The 14,284-nt window shown below is 43.1% G+C and overlaps 1 long non-coding RNA gene across 43 annotated transcripts; it reads left to right on the top strand.

Moving 5' to 3' along the window:
• Nucleotides 1-3,145: 3,145 nt before the first annotated feature.
• On the top strand, nt 3,146-13,840 carry LOC123188896 (uncharacterized). 43 transcript variants are annotated; one of them, XR_006495346.1, is made up of 10 exons: nt 3,147-3,689; nt 3,774-4,600; nt 5,289-5,447; nt 5,679-5,808; nt 5,889-5,942; nt 6,335-8,532; nt 8,852-9,436; nt 9,958-11,000; nt 11,180-11,270; nt 11,459-11,971. It is a non-coding gene; the product is annotated as an uncharacterized lncRNA (long non-coding RNA). The 43 variants fall into 43 exon arrangements; XR_006495349.1 differs by having other exon boundaries at nt 3,148-3,689; nt 6,986-8,532; XR_006495339.1 differs by having other exon boundaries at nt 3,148-3,689; nt 5,289-5,808; nt 6,335-6,409; nt 6,986-8,532.
• Nucleotides 13,841-14,284: the final 444 nt, after the last annotated feature.

Genomic DNA, 14,284 nt, shown 5'->3' with positions numbered 1-14,284 from the left:
CTCCTTGGTTTATGGATGAACTCTTGTTTCGAAACTCACTTCCATAGTTCATTTCCCAAGAATCTTACGATGTCTTCTCGTCAATTTGTGTCGCACCTTTTCTTCTCAGGCATCCTGAGTCTGAGGTATCCTGACCCCAATAAGATCTGAAACTCAGTTAGATATGATGGTTGGAACATTTTCCAAGAGTCATAACATTTGTCCTTATATGACCCGGTAAGGTGATGTCATGCCTAGCACACCTGGCCGGAGGACCTGTTGTTATAGTTTCCTTTTTAGCAAGGTTAACCCATTCTTCCATGAGGAAATTGTAAGACTTATTCTATAAGTTGTTCCTGATGAATCCTTTGTGTATCCAAGTCCGACTTTTGCTTGAAGACCATGTCGATGCTATCTCGAAGCATGTCTGTGGTACTCCAATTTTCAACAAGAACATTTGAATCCCAATGCTAAATGTTTCTTCCTCAATTATCCAAACACCATTGTATGGGTAATGTCACGAAATTTCTCTCCCCTTACCTAAAGGGTTTTCTACATTATATCATGTCATGGATATCATGCTCTGCTTGTCCTTGGGAAGGATATACCCCTGAAATATGTGTTTAAACACATTTTCCTTTCCATTGTACTGTTTAATCTGATAATCATATTTTTCTTTCCATTGTTTGGCTTAACCTTTCTTGTGATCTATATGATCCAAGCAGTAATATTCTCCTGCATATGTAAATACCTCGCTGTACAGTTCTGTCAGCAAGACCATGTTACTATTGTTGATGACATTCCAGTAGCCACCGATGGACGGGAACTTTGCCTATTGGTTCGCCTCGTTCAACGAGTAGGAAAATGGTTCTCTTCGTCTCTCGCCCTTGGTACCGATGTTGTTGCCGACATAACTAACATGCTACCCTCTGACATGCCTTGCTATCATGATCGTGCAAGATGTCACCGCTCCTCCTACTTTTAACCCAAATGGTGGGCCCATAACCCATAGTTCCACAGGATCGAAACCTGACTCTTTGGTACACCCCTATCTCAGAAGTTATTCCTCACGATTGGCTTCGTATGAAGATCACCAGCCACCTTCCTAGAGATGATCTAATCTGGTATCAGACGCAATACTTATTCTTGTTGCTCTGGACCCCTTTCATGCTTTCTTTCATGCATCGAACGATTGCCTATCCATTCGAAACTTCTCATGTCACCTTCTTACTTTGCTCTCAATAAATTCTTAAGTTTCAACTCAAGAGATACTTATGCTTCTTCCCATGAGTTAACCGGCTGATGCTCAATCTTGTTGGAACCCATCCTTATAGAGTTTTTCCCCTCTTATCCTTTCGTAAGTTCGGTGAAGATCCTAAAGGAGGGACGACAACTTCATCAAGATGTATTGATGCATAGGAATGAAGACATCAATGCTATGGATCGACCTCTTCGAGAAGAGCAACCAAGACCGAGAAGATCCGTTACAATATCGTAACGAGACCTTTCCCCCTTACTCTTCCTCTTAAATCTCGGGACGAGATTTCTTGTAGTGGAGGATAATTGTAACGCCCGGATAATTAAGCTATAGTAACCCTCTACTAATGATACCACGTCACCACGATTGCTGTTGTTAAACTCGCGTTGATTCAAACCCCATCTAAATTCAAATTTAAAATCAAGGCAAACAACAAAGGTTTTTAAATATTAAAACTAAAATGTTCGGGTTGTGACAAATAATGAATAGGTAATTATGGTGGAGAAACCACACTTTTATAAAATGTTTAAATACTCTAAAATGAATAAAGCAGTAGCAAAAAAATTATTTAAATGCTTTTAAAGTAATAAACAATTACAAACTAATTTATTTTAGGAGCCAAGTAAATTGTGGTTGTGGCATAATTATTAATACTATTTTTGGTGCAACTTTTGTATTGATTTAAAAACAAAAATAAAACAGAAAAAAAAAAGAAAAGGAAAAAAAACAAGAATGGAATTGTGCACTTGGCCCATTGCTACAGTAGGAGCCCAACCCACCTAGGGCCTTTTCTTCAATCTTCTGTTCACAGGGAGACAGAGTGTGTGCATGTCCTGCATCCATGGCATCCTGGCCATGGATGGCCTCCACGTCGCCCCCTGCGACTTGTATCTACGTTCCCCGGAAACCCTAGTCGTCTCTCGACTGTTTCCCCCTCTTTCCCCATCGAGCCTCCTCCTCCTCCTCTGCTCGGAATCGAGCTGGAAACCGAGTGCGGCGACCACGCTGTTCGCCGTCGTTGCCGAGGCCACCGTCATCGCAGTTGCTTGGGAGCATATCTCGGGGATGCGCCTTCATCGGCCCCATCACCTTCGCCCTTTGGATCGAGCAGCACCGCAACAACGCCACTGGATCAACGCGTCTTCCTTGCCTACGGCCACCGCTGCCCCGCACCTGATCTACCTCACTGGAACTCCTCTGCCACGCCGGTTGCGTCCTTCGCCTCCCCCCCGTGAGCGCCACTCCCATTCCCCTCGACCCCCCTCTATTCCATCGCCGTTTTGTCGTGGCTACGTGCTGGCCGTCTCCGCGCGCGCCCCTGCTAGCCAGTGCCTGCCCGCGTCCATCCCCGTACCGCGCCCCCGTGTGTCCCCGCGTGCGTCGCCCGCGTCCGTCCGTGCCTCCGCGCTAGCACGCGTTGCCCCGGGTCACTGCTGTTGCTGCTGCACTACTCAGCCACCGCTGCTGCTCTGCCCGCCACTCCCGCTCCCTATTGTTGCTGCTGCTGCTTATAGCCACGCATCGCGTCCATGCGCCAGCCCGCGCACGCCCAGCCGTTCTCGCTCCTGTGCGCCCCTCCCACATGCAGCCACTCCTGGCCGAGCATGGCGGCTGTGACCTTGTCCGTGCAAACTGGCCATGCTAGCTTAAGCACGCCGTGCACAACCGGTTGAGCTCTGCCCATTACTTAACGCATGCCCTATTCTGTTTAGTAGTACTAATTAGATTAGTTTATTATTTCTCTTCCCTATATATAATTAATAATTAATTAATCTCTCCTTAATTAATAATAAAGCACGGATTGGGTCTTCGGGTTCACCGTCGCGGAGTTTTTGCAAGAAAGTCTCTGATGCTTTAGTTATTTAATTCGCAGTCGTTATAATAAATCAACCCGAAGCGGTACGGGTGAGAGAAAAGAAAATTAAAAAAACCCAGCCACTCGCCCTCCCAAATCCTCTCGACCTCCAGCGTGCCAGCACCTCCCGCCCCGCCCCAGCGCGCCGCCACCTCCCACTCCGCCCCATCTTATCGATGCGTTCGGGCAGGGCGCCGCCGCCGCCGCCAGCCACTCGCCCTCCCAATCCCATCTCGAACTCCACCGCGCCTCCACTCCCGCCCCGCGCCATCTTACCGATGCGTTCGAGCAGGGCGCCGTCGCCGCGCGTGGCCGCGCGGCCAGTTTTCTTCTTTGTCTATCCGTTCTGGGGGCGCTCGACATCGCCGTGCCGCCGATCTGCCGGCTTCGCCGGAACTCCGTTTGTCAGCATCTTCTCCACCCCTTGGTGATGAGCGGCTGAGCCAAGGAGCGGAGTCAGGCGCCGCCGCGCGTACATGCCGCGTTCGTGCGAGAGTGGGGACGGTCTGACAGGGGATGCAGACTTGGTTGGGGAACAAGAGCACGCGAAGCTAGGAGCAGGGGCCGATCGATGGGCAGCGCGAGGACCTCCTACTGGTTCTACATGTTCCTCTCTCTGCCTATCCATTACAAGCATAGAGGTGAACTCATGGTTGTATTGATAGGTGATTTAAAGTGCAGGGTTGTGAGGAAATCAGTATAAAATCTTTGTTGTCGGAGTTCCCTTGGAACTGCGCAGAAGATGGGGTGATGGATTCAGTGTCAAGATTCAATGAAGATCCATCTGTTCGTGGCCTGCTTGTTCACCCACTACTACCACAAGCAATGTATTTTAGGGTATGTTTGGTTCTTGCCTATAGCTGCCCTGCCAATATTGGCTTGCCAATTATTTGGAGTGGGATTCCAACGCCCAGGGTTGGCCAAAGATTTGGCAAGAATCTGTGAAGGAAGCAACAATGGACTTTGTTGGCAGCCAAATATTTGGCAACAAACCAAACAACACATAAGGAATTTGGCATGACCAATATTTTGGTAGGGTAAGTTGGAGGCGTAAACCAAACAGGCCCTTACTTTTCTGGATGCAGCCCTAGAAAGGAATTATGTTTGGTTTAGTTCATAGAAAGATATATCACAAAATCCTTTTTGTTTACATACTAACTGAATAATACGAAGTATTTTAGTTCTCATGGTAATAGACAAGCAACTTCAGTAGTATTTGATTTGAGTTTTTGTTTTTAAGTATATGTTTGGTCAAGATTCAACTTTCTTTATGTCCATGTTTTGCTGGTATAATGCATCATCAAGCTTTGTTTTATATGATGACATTGTGTAAATCAGCATATGGATGAGGAAAGTATTCTGAGCGCAGATGCTCGCCGCCGCCGCTGCTTCTGACAACGTGTGAGCCGCCTAATCGAGCGAGGATTCGCCGCTCATCCTAAGAGGACTCGCCGCTCTTCCATGACGCCGCCGCTGCAACGCGGCGTTGTTCCAGCACCAAATCGCAGGTTTTTGCCGGTGCCTATTTACTTGCCCTTCGTCTGCATAGTTGAGCGCAAGCTTCTGGCCTTAATATAGACTTTTGAAAACATTATATTTCATGCCTGCACATTACTAGAAACATAATTACACTACGTAGATTTAACGGATTTAAATAATACTATTGTCTCAGTAAAAAAATATTTTTCAACTTTAAATTATATGCTGGCTTCAGATTGTTTTCTTAAAAAACAAGAGCTCTTTTGGGGTTTGCAGTAGTGTGGTTTACAAGAGGTAGCCACGGTTCTTCAAAAATTTGAAGTGTTAGCAAAAGGAGTGGAACAGATCAAACTGAAGCTATTTTATTTAATATTATCTACTTCTACTTGAACTTTGATGGGAATCTGATGTAACTATCCCGCAATCTGAAAATACTCTATGATGTGCAGAGAAGATTTCTGTTTACATGTAACTGCGCTGAACTCTGCTTATATTTCTCTATGCGCCGCAAAGTTCAAGCAGTTGTAAGTAGTATACAAACATACTCTGCTCACAGTATAATCATCTGATGCAATGTGATAGTTCCAGCAAAATTTCTTCACCTATAAATCAAATTATGTAACTTCTCTTTGTGTAAATCTTGGATTTCTAGATCTTATGAAAATGACTTTTTATTTCAGCAAGTGTAATTTGAATTTGTAATCTTTTTAAATATAGATGCATCTTTGCAAATCCAACAAAGTGGTGGGAATATCTACAACATGAAGTTTCTCAAGCTGATAGGGCATTCTTCTGCATGTTTGTGACATGATCATGGTGCACATATATTTAATAGTGAAGGTCTTCGGCTATCACTATGAATGGTTCTGCTGTTGTGTAAGTGATTTCTTAAGTGTTGTGTTGTAACACATTAGAGTAAAAGATTAATTGTGTATGAAGAATAATATTACGGAGTCAGGCACAATTTGACCTTAGTTCTGACCAAATTAATCTTTATTTGTTTGCTAGGTTGTGTGTCAAACATCACTTCATGTTGTAGTGCATTTTTTCCTTTCAAAATCCACATTATGCAATTTGGCTTTATAAGAAGTTTCACTTTATTATTAGTGGAGAACGGGAGATACGGAAAGGGAAGGGAAAAACAGTAATTCTAGCAACTAGCCATTGTTCCGTGGCAAAACACAGGTGTTTGTTCTATTATGTTCATCGGAAGTCTTTACGGAGGAGTTGGGTCTGGGTGAGTGACATATATTTGCTTGAGGTCACGAATTCTTTTCTGCTGTTACTTGCATCTTACTTGATTTTTTTTTCTTTAAGTTCTTCATGTTTTCCCATATCGTCTGCTCTATAGAAGCTGCTACCTCAAATTAAGTAAGTGCATCCTTCTTTTTTGTCCAAGTTTGTTCTATTCTATTACTCAGAAGTCTGTACAAGACTGAGAGACTGAAGCATATTTGCTTGAGAGTTGAATTATTTTTGGATGTCAGGTTTGTACGCTATACTGTTTGATTAATGAAAACTGATAAAAGTAGTGGCAAACACTTGATTGAGTAAGCTACTGGATTTTACCAGTAATACACAGTAGTTTCTTGCAATATTATCTGCATGACAAGAAACATCCATATTTGATTTTGCTCTGTGATTGGTTCAAATATCACTTTTTGGGCTAAAGCTGATTGGATACGAGTAGTAGTGTCAACAGTAATAACTTGAAACATGATTTTATCATGGCTCTAAATTTTATTACTGATGATTTCTTTCAGGATATTTGTAGAGGCTATTCGCACCGTAGTTCAAGGCAGATGATAGAGTACAGGCTAGGCAACTCACTTATATTGGTACTCGTTTAAATGGTTATCTATTCTGCCGGCATAGTTACATGCCATATTAATTTCAGAAGAACAATTTCTAATTTAGTGTTGTGCTTGCATTCATTGTTATGTCTAAAAAGAAAATTCCAAACAAAAACAAATATAAAGTCACAGTTTGTCTTTACACACTGGATAATGAATGTTTCAATCGCGCTAAATTGAACCAAGGCTTTTAGAATAAATTGTGGCCTATAAGCTTGTGTGTAGTCAATTACTAAATGTGTAATATTAGCACATATTAGCACGACTATTTCTTAAGTGCAGCCAGCCACCAATTTCATTTGATTTGAATTAATATATTACTTATATACTCATTTAGATATTTATTTATGTCCTCGATGGATTGATTTGAACGCCGCAATTTTATTACCCCATTGCAACGCACGGGCCCTTTTGCTAGTAATAATAAAGCATGGATTGACTTTATCGGGTTCACCGTTACAATACGCTTTCTTCTCATGTCATAATACGTTTTTATAATTTGTATTGACAAAATCGTAATATAAATGAGGTGGTACTAATAACATGTTCGTACGTGGCCAGGCCGAGCCAAATCCCCCTAGCCGCCGCCGCACCACTCCCGGACGCGGCCGACCTCAACTCGCCCGCCGCCGCGGCTGCACCTCTGCCCGCTCACGAGCCTCCACCCGCGCGCTCAGCTCTGGGACACCCGCGACGCACCGCGCGCGCCCTCCGCTGCCAAACTGCGCCGGCTGCGCCGACCGCCGCGCGCCGTCGGATGGCGGCGGTGGACCCTCTCTCATGGAGGATTACACCGGCTGCCCCGCGCTAGCCGAGATCATCCGCATCCTCTCCGTGAAGCGCCATCGTCGCGGGAGGACTTCGTTGCCTGGCTCGCCGACAACTTCATGACGAGGCCCGCGTCCGCTTCTTCCCGTGCGACCTCCTCGACGGTGCCGCCATGCTCGCCGCCGGGCGCGGCTGCTACGGCATCTTCCACCTCGCCTCGCCCTGCACCGTCGACCGCGTCCTGGACCCCCAAGTACTGCTGCTCCGTGACCGTCCTGCCGTTATTCCTTCAGAGTTTAGACCTCTCAGTACGGGGTGGCGTCTGTCTCATTTTGTGGTTGCAGAAGGAGCGGGTAGCGCCGGCCGTGGAAGGGACGCTCCATGTGCCTTCCTTGGAGCCGGCGCCGACCGGCCTGTGCCCCCTCCCCGCTGCACAAAATTTGCTTCTTTGTCCCCACTTTGCTGCAAAAACTCTGTGCCTCTGCTACGGCCATTCTTCGCTCCATGGCCTTCCATGAATCTCAACCCTGGCAACTGGAGTATGTTACCTTAATTACTTGCTGTACAACTGCAGTATTTCTAAAACAATTTCCATGGCTAGCACTCAGGTTGAATTACTAGCTGAGTTTTGCATATATGCAATCACTTTTGCCTGTTTTTGGCCTTTCACCCTTCACTTTTGAAGCAATGAAATCTTTAATCCTGAAGATAATCTTCAGCGTTCATGTTCAAGTGTTATAAACTCAGATTTCAGTGTTAATGTGCAAATGTTCATTAACACTATTTGAAATCTGAGAACTAGAAATGCTGAAACCTGAAAACTGGAATCTCCAGTTAACTGAATTTTTGAACATTTAATCTTGTCTAACTATTTGTGAGGTTTATTGGTGTTTCCAGTAGATAAAACCTAACCCTATGTATTTATAAATGGAGCAGAACTGTATTTATAAAACTTCAGAGAATATATTGTTGTCTTCCTCGTATTCTTTTATTACTGGAGCCACCATACAAAACTCTCTGGAGCAGAACTGTATTTCAACTATAAATGACAGGAACAGAACTTTTATATATTTGTTGTGAGTACAACTTGAGAGAGTTTCAGAGAAATAAAAGAAAGCAACTAAAACTTCAGAGAATATATTGTTGTTTATATAAACTGAATATTATGTACTGTCAATATTCAGAAGCACAGAATATATTGTTGTTTAGATAAACACAGCTGCTTGCTGGTATCTCCACTTTTCAGCTGGGCTTTGCAGTTATCTCAGTTTCTATCTTTTGTTGGCCAGATGATTCCGCCAAGGATCAATGCTAGCATGGCCATGTTTCTTCACTTGAAGGTACGCGTATTGCAATAATGTAATCTTGACAGTCGTAGTTTAAGATCTTTTTCATAATTTTCTAGATAGAGAAATTTATATAGTACTACTCTTTAATCATTGCTTAGTCCCTCTAGAATGTTTGCTGGTAGGTTAGCAATAATATCATGAGTAGCAGACTGAAGCAGGGGCAATTCATGAACTTGTACAAACTGAATACATTCTTTTCCTGATGAAACCTTCATATAACATCTAAATTAATCAGGAAACGGATAAGCAAATTAGTTTTATCAGGAGAGAACTGGCTGAAATGAAGCTAATATGGATATACTGAACTCAGGGTGGACCATAGTGGCTTCACTGCTGGCGGAACGGCAGAGGGCTTGGCTGCTACCAGGGTGATTCAAAGGGAGTATATAGGTAGAGTTTTTGCAGCCTCTTGCACAAACATGATTAATGGTAGCTTCTATTCCATGACATGATTTTGCAGCTATAATGATATGTTTCATGCGAGAGGACATAAACTTGCATCATATTTTTCTGTCCAGTTAGTTCCAAATTACAATGTTTGTGCTATCAGTACAATTCGGTGGAATAAGACGAGTCATATATACACCCAATGTAAGCTTTCACATCAGCCTTTGCTCTTGATTGTCTTTGCAAGTCCATGGATATAATTTTTAGGATTTTCCTTTACTCATAGCAAGTGATGAATGTTTTGTCCTTCAACCCTTTAGGTGTAAATACATGTGATGTGGCTAGCAAAGTTGGTAACACGCACAGTATAACCATTATGATCTGCACAGGGATATCACCTAGGTGCATAAAACATAATCATTCAGTTTTTATTTGGCAAGCTGGAGCTACCCGGAACTTTCGATTTGGTGCCAAGATGGATGGATTCAACTAAGTGACCCACTATCAGGTATTGTTGTTCAGTTATCCTGAGGGTAACGTGGATATGTTCTGTTTGAGATCAAAGCTTGGTATTGCTAGAAAATATATATGTGATGTGCACTGAGATTTCAGATATATAACAGCAGTGATACAACACATTGTTTCCCTTGCTATTGATGACCACTTGAATTAGCATACCTTATAATAATATTTCTGTCTTGGCACTATGAGTGTTGTTCAGTGGCAATATTCGATATGCCGAAGGTAATAGTGATGCACCTCTGCCAAGAAGGTTCTGTCCTGTTCAATGCAATGCCAGAACGCTGAAACATCATGGTGTCCATGCTAAAAGATAATGATTCACCCCCTGGCTTCTTATTGCTGTATCCTCTTGGGGAATAGCTTTTGGAAACCATGATACATATATATCTGTGATAGATGCTTAATATAAGTGGTCAGATTAATGGGTAGAGCAATCAAAGAACCATAATTTATATCCCTTTAAATAAAGATAAGTATTCACTCATTGTTTATTGGTTATATTTTCAGGTCATAAATCATTTCTTTTGTTGAAGGAAGAGACTCCATTTTCTGTCGAGGACCGAATGGCACTAACCAATCGGCTTACTTGGTTAGAAGAAATTGAGAAAGGGGAGCATCTTACACCTAATAGGAAGCAGTGGTCTAATCCTAATCTCACCCAATAGACGTACATTACAACAAAATTTTCTTACATGCTGCCGCCTATATTTTTTCATTACTAACATAACCTTTTTAGATCACCCGCAAAAAAACCCTTTTCAGATCAAGTGTGTCTTGCATTACATTTGGTCAACTATACTGCAACTTCAAACCATAATGCCTCTGTATGTTGACTGTATTTTTTGGAATTGAATTATGTATTCAAAGCTATTGTTCAGCATAGACACCGTTTAAAAATCATACAAGGGGCACACAAAATGTATATGTACTCTTCTGTTTGAATCTCCCCCTAATAATAAAGCACGGATTGGGTCTTCGGGTTCACCGTCGCGGCGTTTTTGCAAAGAAGTCCCTGTGCTTTTTGATAATTAACCTGCAGTACAGTTTTGACTGGTGAACAAAGGGAAAACGTTTCGTGTATTGGCTTGGGACTCGGCTTGGCCTTTAGGGAAAAAATATAGCACGGCGGCCTGTCCTCTCTGAGTACGCACAACAGCACGGGTCCTCTTCCTGGGGACGGCACGGCAGCGCCGCCATGAATCAAGCCGCCGCGCGCGGCCGGTATACCTTTCCCGCTACCCTCCAGCACCGCGGCCGTTGCCCTTTTCTTCCCCTCCTCACCCGCCCCAACTCCTCACCCCCAGCCTCCTCGGCCTCAACTCGGACGTCTCCGATTTGGATAGGATTCGACGTCGCCACGCGCGGCCGGTCTTCCTCTCTAGCTATCCTCCAGCAGCGCCGCCGTTGCCCTGTTCTTCGCCTCCTCACCCGCCCCAACTCCTCACCCCCAGCCTCCTCCGCCTCGAGGAGGACGGCTCCGATTTGGAGCTCAAGTACTGCCTCCTGACACCTCCATCCCCAAGTACGTCCTCCCGTCAGACGAGGACGAGGTGCGTACTCTGCTTTTTTCTACTGGCTACAAGGACAAATTTAAGATCTTGAATTAAAGGATTCTAAGGTTGAATAGAAGGGGGAACAGAAAGAATGGGTAGCAATTTGTTCGGGGATTTTATTTTTTGTGCCAACCTCTAATATCCCCTTCTCTGCCATGGATTTGGATGCTTTGCAGATTTGGATTGGGGCGCAACAGAGATGAGGAAGGACAAAGCATGAATAGCTCCAGTGAGAGTGAACGGATATGAACACCACAACCCTCTCAGGTGGGATTGCCATATTCTATGCTCATATTCAAATTATCATCTAATGTTTGGCCAAAGGCTCCATATATAATTTGATCTTTGATTCCTAGATCGCTAACCACATGTGCCATTTAATTTCAGAGTATCTATTATTTTTTCCTGTTCTTCAGATCTTTGAGAGGTAGTCTGATTTGCCGTGGTTTTTGCAGGGGTTGTTGGCTGATCAGGATACCCAATTCTCAAACAAGCATGCTGAGATGCTCAAGATATGGAAGTTCGCCCACAAGCTCGACCGCCAGGTTTTTTTGGTTCATGTTCAATGGGAGGCGAATAGTGTAGAGAGGGTATCTGATGCAAGTCCAAGGTAAACATTTGTTTCTTTTATTGTGTTTAGGTGAACATGTCAAAGGTGCAGATGGACATGATGAAGCCGTGAATTGTCACGCAAGTCACTGAGCTTCTTGGGTTCGAAAAACTACCTAACTGCTATTATCCTGAATTTAGTTTTATCTAAACTAAGAGGACCACATGTGCTTCTCTAACAAAGAATTACTCATTTGGTGTTCTTTTGCACTGCTGATTTTAGTTCAAATTGGTGTGAGTGCGACCTTTTTGTCATGTTGGATAAGGCTTTCTGTATCACATGGATGTGACCTGTAGTATGGTGTAGAAAAGTGATGAAAGGTATTAGTTTGAATTAATTTGGCAGCAATAGTTTATCAAGTTTTTGCCAAGCCAGCTATTTGTAGAATTTCTGCAGCTGTACTTTGTGCCATCTCCCTCATGTAGATATATATATATATACTAGCAGACTAGCACGTAAATTATTTACATCAAAACTGAGACATATCTATATATGATGGAGGCATTTCTAGGCATTTTTCTATAGTACCCGTTGCAACGCACGGACATTTGTGCTAGTATATGTCTATAAATGGATTAACTGAGCCAAAGGCGGTGCCTTTTTCATACGAATATATGTGTACCACATCTTTCAGATAATCATATATGTTTGCCGGCAGATTATATATGCATTAAACTACAAAATTTATTTGTGCGACTTGATACCAGATATATACAGATTGCATGTCTCTTAGGGCATCTCCAATGCTAAGCGCCAGTGGTGGACACTAGGGTAGCTGGAGTATTTCCCGATAGATCGCCAGCTACCTTAGTTGTTCCCCGCCCCGCGTCTGATGCCGCATTATTGATGCCAATAGATGCATCGAGCGCTTGCTTTTTCCCTGGACATGTGAGTAAATAAACTAGGAGCCGGCCCTACGTATTTAGAGCCCGTGATAAGCGTCTAGCATTCGAGAAGAAGGCACTTACTTTTTTTTTGATGTTTTTTTACTCTAGGCTCCTGCACAAGAGTAGCATTGTAGATGCCCTTAAGCTATAGGCTCTCATAGTTGTTTTACCAATCACAAATAAGCAACCAATGAGGAAATAGTACAAATTTAGAGCACAATACATCATGATCTATTGGAAATTACATGTTCTCTATTTAACATATCAACCAGTCAAAGTGGCCATCTTGCATTGACCTTGAAAGTGTGATTTTTGGCCAGACCAGCGAACGAGGCAAGCAGGTTGAACTCAAATTTAAGCATATAGTTAATCCAGCATGATCCACTAAAAAATAAGTTAATCGAGCACGAAACAGTACATTGAGTCCGAGCTTTGTTGACGGCCCTACCGGCTGGAGGTAAACACATACTTTTTCCTTTTTATATATAAAATAAAATACTTGTACTAACGTTTATTCCATGCATTTTCATACATTATTCAACATTTTTTGCATTATTCAATTAAGTCATTCTTTTAATTAATATTATTAAGGTAAGGTAGGAATATAAAAAAGAATTATTCTTTTTCTTTCATTGCAACATAGTCAATGTTTTCTCCCGTTGCAATGCACGGGTCTTTTGCTAGTTTACTCTAATAGAAATAACATGCGAGACCACCTCGGTTAAATACATATTTAGTTAATCTAAAGTCAATGACAACCGAGCCCCACTCGTACTGTTCATTAGTGGACCAGTTAGTGTTGACTCGGTCAACTCAGTCAACATGCCCCACATGTCAGTCTGTAGCACCCTGCTGTGTACACTTCACTATGTGCACATAGCATTTTGCTCTTAATTTCGTATTAATATAACTCCAGAGAATTCTAGGATATCAATAAAACTTTGAAAATTAATATAAAATAAATCATAAGTCAGATGAAAATACTATGTACATGAAAGTTGCGCAGAAAAATGTGACGAAACCAAATACGCAACCCATTGGTCCACCACACGTCCCTAGTATAGCAAAGCTGCAACCGGCCCCCTACGGTCCATCTGTCCGAAAATGTGAAACACCGGGAATACTTTCCCGGATGTTTTCCCCCTTCGCCGGTATCACCTATCCCTGCGTTGGCTTACCCATGGCATCGCGTATTGCCTTATTATATTTTGTGATGCTTTGTTTGCTCCATATTTACTGTTTCTTCCCCCCTCTTCTTCTCTGGTAGACCCCGAGACCAGCACTGATGCCACTGAGTACGACTACATCACCGACGACCCCCCTTTATCAGAGAAACCAGGCAAGCCCCCCCCCCCTTGATCAACCCAATGTCAATTATTCCTTCTCTCTACTTCTTGCATTAGAGTAGTGTAGCATGTTACTGCCTCCGGTTAATCCTATTCTGCTGCATAGCCTGTTTTTGCTATTATTGTTGTTACCTTTACCTGTAATCCTAAATGCTTAGTATAGGATGCTAGTTTATCATCAGTGACCCACATTCTTGTCCGTCTACCATGCTATAATATCGAGCCGTGATCACTCTGGAGGTGATCATGGGTATATACTTATATACATAATATATGATACATGTAGTGACTAAAGTCGGGTCGGCTCATAGAGTACCCGCGAGTGATTCACTTATTGGGTGTTGAAAGGACATTTGTCCCGACGGCCCTCTGAGTGGATCTTTGCGGCGGAGCGACAGGGCGGGTTGAGACCACCTAGGAGAGAGGTGGGCCTGGTCC

This window comes from Triticum aestivum, chromosome 2A (genome assembly GCF_018294505.1).
Source record: "Triticum aestivum cultivar Chinese Spring chromosome 2A, IWGSC CS RefSeq v2.1, whole genome shotgun sequence".
Taxonomy (NCBI): Eukaryota; Viridiplantae; Streptophyta; class Magnoliopsida; order Poales; family Poaceae; genus Triticum; species Triticum aestivum.
The sequence above is the reverse complement of the archived record's forward strand: the minus strand, read 5'-3'. Positions and strand labels throughout refer to the sequence as shown.